The following is a 13,125-nucleotide window of genomic DNA, read 5'->3' on the forward strand; positions in this document are numbered from 1 at the left end:
CAATGCCACAAGTCTGATCCAAATTGGATTCTCCAAGAAACAGTTATGCACAATCTCCCGCAGTGACCTGATTATAGACTAGTTCAGTAGAGCGAACTTGTATGAAGTGCCACGTGTCACTATTTCAACCTTTGACTCTGAAAAATATTTAAACCGAAACTACAGTCCGTCCTCTTTCTTTACCTTCTTACGAAATTTCAATCCGATGCTCAGAAATAAAGTTATGATGATTTTCCCCAGGTCACCTGTTTTGAGTGTAATTCAGGAGTTTGCCAAAAGACCAACTTCCGCAGATCATATCTCCGAAAATATCATGCGAAAAGCTCTGAAATTTGGACCCAAGGTTCACCGCGATTTCTTCTCAAATGGGTTTTTTTTGCGACTTCTGAAACGTCACAGAAAAAAAGTTATAGCGAACATGCCACGATGACCTGTTTGGAGCAGCGAAACCCTAGAATCCAAGGCTCTGATACCAAATGTTATGAAACCAGCTCACAAAAAGATAGAAAAGAGAGATCCACGCCTTAGAATTCAGCCTCTTCGAGGGGGAAACCTCCTTTACATTACATAAATGAACAATTCTTGGATGCTACAAATGAAAATACCTCCTTTCTATATATAAGAGTCTAAGTGGTCCCAATACAATCAAAGCCTACATAACAGTAATATTGTAGGGCACAACAATAACAATAGTGGGCTTCTATGTGGCACAATAGTAACAATATGGGCACTACATGGGTACATCAATATAAATAAGGGGTATAACTACAATAGTAATGGGGTAATCACTAGTATTATAGGGACCCAACAGAGAGACCCCATTAAACACCATAAATTATTGAATAAATTTAGTGATAATAGATGATTGCTTTTGTGAATCTTGAATTTGTATTTAGATGTTATGAAAAGATGTTTTGTAAGCAGGCTCTAGAACTGTTGACAAATTTCATTTGCAAAAAAATTCGAAGATTGACTCTCTTGTTCACACCGTGAGTAGTTTGAATAATTTGAGAAGTAAGTACACTAAAGTAGCGAGTCATTTTCTGCGTTGAAATTGATACTGCGCTATCTACTATAGTGACTTGGCGATATTGGTATCCTTCTACTCATCTAATAGTTGCAGTTATTTATCATTTTATAGGTCAATTTGTAGTTGAAGATAACATCATTTCTCTAATTATATTTGTTTGAAATTGATTGAATGGATGATGTATTGAAACTACTGAATAATTTAATACATTCCATTATTGGTGAGATGGTTAAGATCAACAAAACCTCTCTTTCCAATATTAAAATTTGTCTCCAAAATGCATAGGAGAATATTGAGTTTTTGCAGCTTGAGACAAAGCTACAACAAGAAGAGCTACAACATCGTAAGCATAATTCTGTTCAAAACATTGAGATAAACTCCCATCAACAATAAGTCAATGTTGTTGAAGTTCATTTAGATTTAGTACCCAATGAAGCAACAATTGTACATGTAGATGTAGATATCTAGTATGCACTTCCCAAGTCGGTCATTAGACCTTGGGAAGAACTTGTCAACAACAAGCACAAAACTGGTATTGGATATGATAAAGAGGTGTCCTTTCATATTCCAGAGTACTCCAAGATAATCTAATTTCAAAGTGCTGGATTTCTTCATGACAATTCACCTTCAACTGTTCCATGTTCTGCTCCTCTTCCACAACAACAACAACAAATTGTGAATTCCAACACTGTGACCTAGTTGGCCATATGAAAGATCATTGTTTTTATCTTCATCCATGTAAGAACAGTCATAAAACCAGTCATTCTTCAAACAGATGCTTCAAAAACAAGCCTCTTGCAAGAATAAAGATTCATCTTGGATGGATCTCTTCTTGGTAATGGGCATCAACAACCGAGAAGATATTTCAGTCATATGCCTGAACTTGTTCTAGAGTATTGAACAGTCATGCAGTTGAGTTTTCTCCATCATCTCACCTTGTATCTGAAAAGGGGGCAAGTGATGGTCATCTACAAGCTTGAAAGCCACATCAAGCGAGCCTAAGCCAGAACCTGCCATACTAGATTCAGAGTTGTAGCCAGAGACAAAGATGCCCCTGAGCATGCCTTCAATTGGTGATGCCTCTTCAAAGAATTGGGGACACTTCCTCTAGCAGAAGACTTCAACTTCTTGCCAGTTTTAGAAGAGTTCCAGGAATTGCATTAAACATTCCAAAGTTGGTGGTAATCCTTAAACCACCACTGGTTGAGACCTCCCTTTCATGGTTGAAGGTTTCCCTCTTCAAAACATCAGGAGCACTTCCTCTAGCAGAAGACCTCAGCTTCTTGCCAGACTTGGAAGAGTTCTGGGAATTGCACTAAGCATTCCAGTGTTGGTGGTCATCCTTAAACCACCTCCCTTGATACCAACATTTCAAAGAGCACATTCAACTTAGTGTTGCCATGCATTTTTGCACATTTTGTATTACAACTCTCTTCTTGGACTCATACATAACCCTTCGGATTAAGGGGGGGGAATGTTGGACACCTAATCCTCTAAGGGTTGGTGTGGAAGCTGAACAACCAAAGGGAGTCCAAGAGACCACTTAGGAATACGAAACCAAGGGTCACACCATGTACTATAAATGTATATCATGTCAATAATAGATGTACTCTCATGCTTATCATTCATACTCTGTTGCTACCATGTAGGTGTTTAACATGGTGAATGCAAGCAAAATATGAGAGAACTAACATGATCTAAGACTCCTACGTCATAATCTTCATTGCACACTCTAGAAATAAGCATTTCATTATGATGTTTGTATAATAGTTAATATACCATTTATTCATTATCAAAATAGTTTCTCACTTATAAAACTTGTGTACAACTCCACAAACAATGTTGTGGTTTGGTACTCTACATAGAGCTCCATGGGTTGATGTTCTACCAATAATGTGGGTACCCTGTCAAATACCCCACTCTAGCATTTTGTTAAGGAACCATATCCACATGTAGTTGGTATTAAGTTTGATTCCTCAGTAGTGTTTATGCAATGTTGCAAGCTCACATACAATGCTTTAGGTTGAATTTTTCCAAATGTGAGTACTTTGTTGAATGCCCCAATGTGCATTAAATTAGTTAAGGACTCATATCTACAGGTAATTAGTATTGAGTCCAACCCCCATAATGCTTGTGCATTGCTGCAGTGCCACATACTATTGTTCCATGCATTGAACTACTACTAATGTCAGATATCCCATCAAACGCTTTGGTTTGACATTTTGATTAAGTTCCCATAACCATAAGTAGTCAACTTGAGTTTCATCCCTTACACTATTCATGCTTTGTTACAACTCTACACACAATATCATGGATTGAACTTCTATCAATAACATAGCTACCTTGTTGAATGTCTATGTTAAACTCGTGAATGGGTTGAGTTTCTCCTTGAAAAGGGGCTTACTTCTGAGTGGAAGTCATTGTGGAACTAGTTCAGTTTCTCCTTGAAAAGGGGTTTACTTCTTAGTGGAAGTCATTGTGGAACTCTCCTGGGGATTTATTACATAGATCTAGTCTAACACTTAATTATATCAATTTTTTGAAAAAATTGAATTTTTTTATTAATCCTATTGACACAAACTAAACATATCCATATTTGTTGTATGGTTTGCTTTGAACATGGATGCAACATTTGTTTTGACTAGAGCTGTATAAAAATGGTAGTGAACAAACCCTTTCATGCAACAAAGTGAAGAAATCGGAAAATGAAAAATAATAAGTTTGAAAATTAGATTTTACAATTGCTCAAATTCCAATTCCATACTGCGATTTCAACCATCTACACCTAAAATTTGAAGTTTTTTTCAAATTTAAAACAGAAAAACAACGAAAATAATTTCACAATATTAGCCTATTCCTAGACTAAGTGCCTATCCTCCCTGTATTAAACATGTGTATGCTCCTGTTCGATACATCCGCTGTCGTGTAGTCCGTTAGGAATCCGGATAACTCGGGCGACCCGATTCAGATCTCGGCAACGTAAAAGAATAGCGATGTATCTTGAACACATGAAATTTTACATCTATAGATAAACTATAAGGACTTTATCACGTAGCTGGAATAGCTCAGTTGGTTAGAGCGTGTGGCTGTTAACCACAAGGTCGGAGGTTCAAGCCCTCCTTCTAGCGGTATTCCCTGGTTACAGAGTGTGACTTTCTGTTTGCTGCATGGAACTCTATTTTCAACAGCTGCAGCAAATATTTTCAAAGAATTGTCTGTTTACTGTTTTTTTCAACAGCGGCAAATATCAAATAATTGACTTATTCTTTAACGGGATTGGATTCGAACTGTGGATCCAGCTTGTTTGCTGCATGGAACTCTATTTTCAAAGAATTGTCTGTTTACTGTTTTTTTCAACAGCTGCAGCAAATATTTTCAAAGAATTGTCTGTTTACTGTTTTTTTCAACAGCTGCAGCAAATATTTTCAAAGAATTGTCTGTTTACTGTTTTTTTCAACAGCTGCAAATATCAAATAATTGACTTATTCTTTAACGGGATTGGATTCGAACTGTGGATCCAGCAAATATGGAACTGTTTACTGTTTTTTCAACAGCTGCAGCAAATATGGAACTGTTTACTGTTTTTTCAACAGCTGCAGCAAATATGGAACTGTTTACTGTTTTTTCAACCGCTACAAATATTTTCAAAGAATTGACTTATTCGTTAAAGGGACTGGATTCGAACTGTGGATCCAGCAAATATTTTTCAACAGCTGCAAATATTTTCTAAGAATTGACCTATTCGTTAGCGGGACTGGATTCGAACTGTGGATCCAGGACATGACACATCTCTTTTCTTGGACTGAATAATTATAACATAATGACACATTCGTTAACGGGACTGGATTCGAACTATGGAGCTGTTTTTTCAACAGCTGCAAATATTTTCAAAGAATTGACTTATTCGTTAACGGGACTGGATTCGAACTGTGGATCCAGCAAATATGCAACTGTTTACTGTTTCTACAACAGCTGCAAATATGTTCAAAGAATTGACTTATTCGTTAACGGGACTGGATTCGAACTGTGGATCCAGCAAATATGGAACTGTTTACTGTTTTTTCAACAGCTGCAGCAAATATGAAACTGTTTTTTCAACAGCTACAAATATTTTCAAAGAATTGGCTTATTCGTTAACGGGACTGGATTCGAACTGTGGATCCAGCAAATGTGGAACTGTTTTTTCAACAGCTGCAAATATTTTCAAAGAATTGACTTATTCGTTAACGGCACTGGATTCGAACTGTGGATCCAGGACATGGCACATCTCTTTCCATGCACTGAATAATTATAACATAATGACATATTCGTTAACCGGACTGGATTCGAACTGTGGATCGAGGACATGGCACATCTCTTTTCATGGACTGAATAAATTATTATAACATAAAATGGGTTCCAAGAACCTAATGCCAACTAGTTAACTAATTTTCAACTCTTTTCATGGACTGAAAAATTATAACATAAATTGGGTTCCAGGAACTTAATGCCAAGTAGTTACCTAATTTTCATGGACTGAAAATGTATAACATAAATTGGGTTCCAGGAACTTAAATGCCAGCTAGTTAACTAATTTTCATCGACTGAAAAATTATAACTTAACTTGGGTTCCAGACACTTATGCAACTAGTTAACTAATTTTAATGGACTGAAAAATTATAACATAAATTGGGTTCAGGGAAGTTAATGCCGAGTTAAATTGGGTTCCAGGAAGTTAATGCCAAGTAGTTAGCTAATTTTCATATATGTACAAATTTTGATAGCAAATAATAAATCAATTTCGAAAAAAATATTGAAAATTGTATAATTTAAAGCATTGCTTCCATGATATTTCTTTTAATGCAATTTTGTGTAAAACTCATGTAATCTTTGAATATACCTGTCAAAAGATTGTGGTTAAATTTATGAATTTGTTTATTATACAATATAAATTTGTTTATTATACAAATGTTACGGTACTAAAGAGGTATAACTTGACCACAGTTACATATCATGAAATTTACTTGACCATAGGTCAGTTAAGTAAGAATAAAGATGTTCACATTCCATACAAGTGTAAGGTAAGGTTTATTATGTTGAATTATAGTAATGAAGTTGTTCCACTAAATATGTGGTGAGACATTGGTACTATATACATTTGTGTAATTAGAATGTTATTTATTTATGACATATGAATGAGTGTAAACGGGTTAAAGATGACTAAACTTATTCATGAATAATATAAAAAGATATAGTGTCCTCAACACTCGTTTAAATGGTTGAAGTCCAAAGACTTATTAAAGGTTCAAGTTAGTTGAGTATATTAGTTTTATAGATTAATAAAGATGAGAGAATGATACTCTTCAATTAGGTAGGAAATGATCTAGAGGCTTTATTGTACATAATTTTATCATGATAGGAAAAGTTAAAAGGGTAGAAGTAGTGGGACATGTTATTGATGCACTAGTTTTAGTTATTCAAGGAACCACATAAGATGCCTTTGAGTCGTGTAATAGAGCACTTTGTTGAATTGTATCAAATAGTTGTTAAGTCAAATGAGGAATTATATAGGTTCAGTTCATTGTTGGAAAATGAGGAGATCGAGAGGGAAATTTGAGTGTTTTTGGACAAGGATCACATTCGGCCTAACTAATCACCATGTCGATAAAAAATTGTTCTTATTCCATAGAAGGATGATGCATAGAGAATGTGTTTGGGTTATAAACTCTTGGAAAAAATCATTAAAATTGATATTTATTCCCACATATTGGTGAGCTAATAGATCAACTTTTGTTAGCTAATTTTTTAAAAACATTAATTTGAATTTTGGCATTACCATCCTACCCTAACCTCCCTACTTTAAGCTACTTAGGAGTTAGTTAATTATTGTATGTTCCCATTCTCTCTGAAAAAGGTCAATTAGATTATAGTGGATTGTTATTTAATGTAAAAGGGTCCACTTCATAATGCCCACTATGTAGTTGGTACCCATTAGTGAATGGGACCACAAGTACTTGAGGCTTTGCTATGGAAAAGTAATTTGAAGAGATAAATGACTTTGGGATATTTATCTTGTGTTGTGCATTTAGAGTTGTTCTCAGTGAAAGGTCACACCATCATAAGAGGCATGTGAACATTGTATTTTTCTTCATATTATCAATATATAAGGGTATATTTATACATTTTATCCTACTATCTCTTGTTTTTTGGCAGTGGGTGACGATAGCCTTATTGAGGTAAGAGATCCCGATCAATATGGGTAGTGCTGGAACGAGGGTGCAATGTGTGAGCGGGGAACAATGCACAATGGGGCCCACTAGGCTTGGCATAACAATAATGCAGCAACGAAGGGGTAGGCCAAGACGTGGAGCTGGGAACCAGGGCTAGTTGGAAGGAAGGGCTATGCAAGGGGATGACGGCAAGGTGGAGGGTGCCTTGATGGAAGAGGAGGTGGCAGAGGAGTTGCCCCAATCGCTTGGTCATGTCGAACAACTTCCTGTTGAAGAATGTAACTAGTGTTAGTCTTCATAATTATATTTGAGTCATAATGTAATGTATTTGTCAAAAGAAAGAAAAATAAATTATATTTTAAAATAATTTGACTTATTAAAGCATGGGTTTCATGCTTGGGTCAATGATTATTAGGTCAAATCCTCCATTGTAGGCTTCTAGGATTTATGCCAAGAGTCCTTGCCCATGTCATCATGTAATAGACCCTTCTTGGGCTTTGTTTATCAAGAAAGGAATTTATTTTTATGTAAAATGAGTCATTTAGGCATCCTCCACCAAGTCAACCTCAACCTAGACAAGTCGACCTCATTGGGAGGTAGAATCCACTATATAAAGACAACAAATGGACCTCATTTGGAGTACATTCACAACAACTTTGATCTACAGTTGTTGGAGAAGAAAAGGGAGTGCAAAATTCTTGGAAGGAGGAGAAAAACCCTAGCGAAAGAAACCCTAGAGATGAATCTTGGAGAGTATTTTGTTTCTCTTTTGACTCACCCATGTGAAATTTTGAAGTTGTTGTAGGGCCAAATTTGTAGGGCTGCAGTAGGGCCGAAATTATGAAGCTGGGGGCCGAAATTTTGACTAGAAGCTGGATTAAAGCAATTTAAAAAAAGTTGACTTCTAGTATTTGGTTCATCATCTTCGAAGGTTGACTTGGTGGAGGAGAAAGGTATTTTGGTCTGGTCTAAGGTCTTGGATTGTCTCAAGTTTGATTTGAATCTACTAGTGGAAGAGTTTGACTGGGTTTTCCTCTATATAGGAGTTTTAGCGACAGATGAGTGCCTATATTTGGTGTCCTTGATCTTCATGTTTTTATTTTGATGATTTCTTGATGAGAAGAAGATAAAATAAAAATATAAAGAAAGTAAATAAGAACATAAGTATATCACAAGTAATTGTCAAGACAAGAAAATATTTCTGACTTTCTCGTTTTCTAACATGGTATCAGAACTAGGTAAAATAAGGGAAGGAGGTAGCTTGAAGATTTATTGAAAGAAGGAAGGATCAAAAGAAAGGATCCAAGACATTCTACATCTAGAAAATATATGGTGGCTTCAATGAAGACAAAGAATTAGAAGGAGCCACCAACTATAGAGCATGGAAGAAAAGGATGGATCTCATCTTTGCAAAACATAAAGTATTATAATTTTCTTAAGGGAAAATTCATAAACCAACATATGGCGCAGGAAAAGAAAAATACAAGGAAACTGACATATCGGACATGAATCTAATTGTGGATGGAGTAAAGGACAATCTAATCCCTTACATATCCAACATAGATATTGCACAAGGGATGCATGAAGCTCTCTCCAAACTATTCACCATCAGGAACATTGGACAAATAGCCAGTCTCAAGATTGAATAAAGAACAATGAAGATGACAAAAGATGATATTGTTTCTTCATATTTTGTGAGGATCTCCCGAATAAGAGATGAGCTCCAAGCCATTGATGAAGCTATACCATAAAAATAACTTGTGATTGTTGCACTATTAGGTCTACCAAAATCATGGAGCCCTTTTTCATCAAGTGTCAGTAGTTGGAAAGACACACCATCCTTTGAGAAAATGTGGAATGCTTGTAGTCAAGAAGAAGCTTGCAAATCATTAGCAAATAATAAGAAGGAATAAGATGAGAACAACACCTCGAAAGCATTCTCTACTAATCACAAGAAGAAGGGAGGATACAATAAATTCAAAGGACCAAATAAGAAGGTTGATCTATCAAATATTGAATGCTACAATTGTCATAATATGGGACATTACAAGAGTCAATGTCCTGGAAATCCAAGGAATAAAAAGAGAGAAAGAGAACATGAAAATGTTGCTGATGAAACTCCACCAAAGAAGAAAAAGCCTGAAGAATATGAAGTCAAAGACTTATACTATTAAGTCTTTCCTTGCATATACTTCTAGATTATTGTTTTAAGTTTTGTAAAGTTTGTCTTTTATATTTTGATCTAATATGCTTTGTTAGAAGTTCTTGAATTGTTTTGATAAGTTGTAGGTATCCCTCAGAAAGATTGGATTAAGAGGTATCACCATTTTACCAAAATATAAGTATATTGTTCCTTGTTTCCTCTTTTATGTTTGATTTCCTCCACACACCTAGATTTATTCGTATTTCATACTCATAATACTTTCTTTTTATTTTCCTTGGTACGAAAGCTTGCAGGAATATACAAAGGTTATGGATGAAACTTCAAGAAAAGACTTGTGTCATGAAACTAGGCTTGTTGCTAAAGAAAATCTACAAGGTTTATTAAAGAAAAACTCAAGGTATGTTTGATTTGATGTAACTTGTTGCAGAAGAAGGTATGGATATACTTCATTTTGAAATTTTATTCATATTACTAACTCTCTCATGTCTAGGGTTTTGAATAATAAGGATTCTTGTTAGGGTGATTAATTGCTAGATTGAAAGTACCCTTATGATTCTATCTCTTTTCATTTTGTTTTGATAAAACTCTAACCTTAGGGTTCATATAAAACCCTAGCCTTTTGATGATTAGGGCATGCTAGTAATGAAACCCTAATCCTCTTAATGTTTATTGATAAAGTTTATATCTCTTGTCATGGTTTTGGTAATGTTATGGTAAAACCCTAGAATTTTAGGTTTTGTTGTTGACGTCTAGAAACCCTAGTTTTCTTATAAATCCCCATTTCATCCCTTCTTTCCTTACTTTCACGATAACCAAGGCTTTTGATCCTTGTCCATAGATTGATCATGAACTACCAGTGTTTTTGGAAGCATTATATGAAGGATATTGTGGTCATGGATGTTTATTTTGAATTGAACATGATAATAAAGGTAAATGCAATTATTTTTAGTTGAGTATGAAATATGCCCTCTTCCAAGCAACAAGCAAACTGTTCTTTTTACCTTTGTCTTAAAATCCGTCATTACACAAAAATCTCTAAAACTTATAGCAGAAAGGGAAAATTTCCTTGCAAACTTTGAAAAGTTGTATTGAATAATATGAGGGGTGGCCTTAACTGTAGAGATCCCACAACCAATAAGAAGAAGGGATAATAAGGAAAGTAAGCATTCACCATTAAAATAACTAACACTAATTGCAAAAATCAAACTGTAGTGATGAAAAGAGGTATTCTAAGGGATCTCTGATCTCATACAACTTGTGTCCAAAGCCTAAAATACAATATATAAGGGTAAGAGGAAAAAATTAGACCTAAGGGGCAATTATAGTCAACTTATTATGGATTCTGTGAGGTGTTATAATATGCTACATGTCTTCTATAAGATGCTACATGATGCTCTGTATTTTTACAGGATTGCATCCAAGGGAATTTGGAGGGTTTTAGAGGTGTCAAAATGGTGGAAAAAGGTATCAAGAGGATGGGAAAGGATGTGGAAGGCCTTTCCAAGACTACAACTCTTTAGGGACCCATCTTGCACAAGAGGGAGAAGGAAGATTAATTGTCTCAAGAAAAACTGTGATTTTTCTGTGCACAGACAGTTTGGAAGAGTGAGTGAAAATGGAATGATGATTTCAACGAAGAGGGTGTGAATGAAATGGAGATGATGCCACTTCATCCTACCATCCAATAAAGTTCACCTACGAAGAGAAAAGTTATGTTTTTGTGCTTGAAAATACTACTAAATAAAATTTGCATGAAAATACTAACTATATTTTTCGTGCTTGTCTTTGCAGAACCTACAACCAAGCTTCTTAAGAGAAATGACTGATAAATGTATGAGAGATGGGCCACAAAGGCCATGTATGAGGTAAATTTAGGTGACTATGTTGCTTAGAAGGTGAGCAATACTTTCAGTAGGGGTGTATGATGGGCCTCTCAAATAGGTACAATTCAAGGCCCATATGACCATCCTTTAGCACATTTAACCTCTCTTTTTACATTTGATGAAATGTTTTTGAGCTTTAATTCATTCATTAGGAAGGTTTCGAGATAATTGCATGTTATGTGCCTAATATTATTTATTTTTGTCGAATATTGTGAGAAAATTGGGTAGATTCTGAAGATTTGGAAGATGGGATAATCTAGGGACTTGCTTCCTGCTACAATATGGACCGATAAATGAATCAAATATCACAAAATAATTGACAGACTCTAGAGCTCTGCTAATTGATAAAATCTAGGGATGTGTCCCCTAGAACAGGAGAAGCCAAAACTCATTATTTAACGAAGATTCCTGTTGTTGGGAACCAGATCCATCTTTTGAGGGATTTAGGATGGGAAAGATACATCCTTTCAAGGAGGATGCTTCTTCATCAATTTTTGTAACTACCAATTCGAATTATCCTTAAGGGGCTATTAGTTTTTAGTTTTCCTGTGAAAAAAACTTGTTATTTAGCAGTTGTACTTTCATTTGTAGCAGTGGTGTACTTGGATTGATTCGAATAATGCAGTTTGGTGTCATTTTCATCTTCTAGGGCTTGGATTCCTTTATATGAATTTGAGTAAGGCTAGGGCTTGTCCATCCCAAGAGCCTTAGAGCCTTTTTGTACAGTCTCTTTTTTGAATTTCCTATTCACTTGCATTTGTTATTCTTGTGTTTCCTATTTCAACACTTAGTATTCATGTTTATTTTGTTGCAGGTTATATTGGTTAAATGATTGCAATAAATGGTTTTTCATGTCATTTATAAAGTTACAAGTATGATGCATCTTTATAATAGCTTTGAAAATTCATATTCATCATTAAGCTACTTGGATTGATTTACTAGTTCACAATTCTGGAATCTCTGGAAGTATCCTAGAACAAAACAATGGTAATTTTTCTGATAAATTTTTGCACTTATTAGTGAATCTCCTTCGAGTTTATTCAAATTTAATTGAAGCTTAAATAAATCCAACTTAACAACAAAATTTACCCCATATCATTTTCATTTTTGGGTACTTAGATCAACTTATTAGCTCATTGTTCTGAAAATTTTGGTTTTTATAGTGGTAATTTTCTGCTAAATTTGAGCACATGTTAGCAACGGTATTTTTGATAAATTCCACTTGGATTGGAGTCTTAGGAAATCCTTCTTAATAAATTTTTTTATCCCATCTCATTTTCATTTGATTTGCTTGGTCATTTAGTGAGGTAACTTTGAGGACAAACTAGCTAACAATCCTGAAGCAACTTGTAGTACTTTGTTTTCAAGCTTTTATGCACTCCAAATTCATGGTAGAAGTATATTTATAACCTATGAATGCTCTGAGGCCCCTTTTTTGAGCTGAGGCTTAGTTGGGACGACATTTATCTCTTATATTGCTTGCTTCTTGAATGTTGATTTTTGCAATTAGTTTAGATTTCCTTTCCACAATTTACTATAAGCAAAGTGTGATTTCCTTCTTGCAAGAGTAATTTAGGACTTTCCTTCCCTGAAAAATATAATAGATTTCCTTTAATTCCATTCCCTTTCTAGCAATATATTTTTGATTTTTGTGGTTGTCATTGTGCTTTACATTTTTGCAAATAGAATACATTTCCTTTCTTTCATTTACTTTCTAGCAAAAGTAGAATATGTTTGCTTATTGTTATTTACTTTCTGCAACTTAGAATTGGTGGCTTACTTAGATATTTTCTCATTTGAATTTGTTTCATTTCCTTTTTTAACTTACATCATAGGGAG

General features: G+C 34.9%; 1 non-coding gene across 1 annotated transcript; it reads left to right on the top strand.

Annotated features, from left to right (window-relative positions):
• Nucleotides 1-4,084: 4,084 nt before the first annotated feature.
• On the top strand, nucleotides 4,085-4,158 carry TRNAN-GUU (transfer RNA asparagine (anticodon GUU)). Its single transcript has one exon. It is a non-coding gene; the product is annotated as a tRNA-Asn (tRNA).
• Nucleotides 4,159-13,125: the final 8,967 nt, after the last annotated feature.

Source organism: Pinus tabuliformis, chromosome 2_2 (assembly GCF_031772625.1).
Source record: "Pinus tabuliformis cultivar Carrire ecotype Pingquan chromosome 2_2, CPIR1, whole genome shotgun sequence".
In the NCBI taxonomy this organism is placed as follows: Eukaryota; Viridiplantae; Streptophyta; class Pinopsida; order Pinales; family Pinaceae; genus Pinus; species Pinus tabuliformis.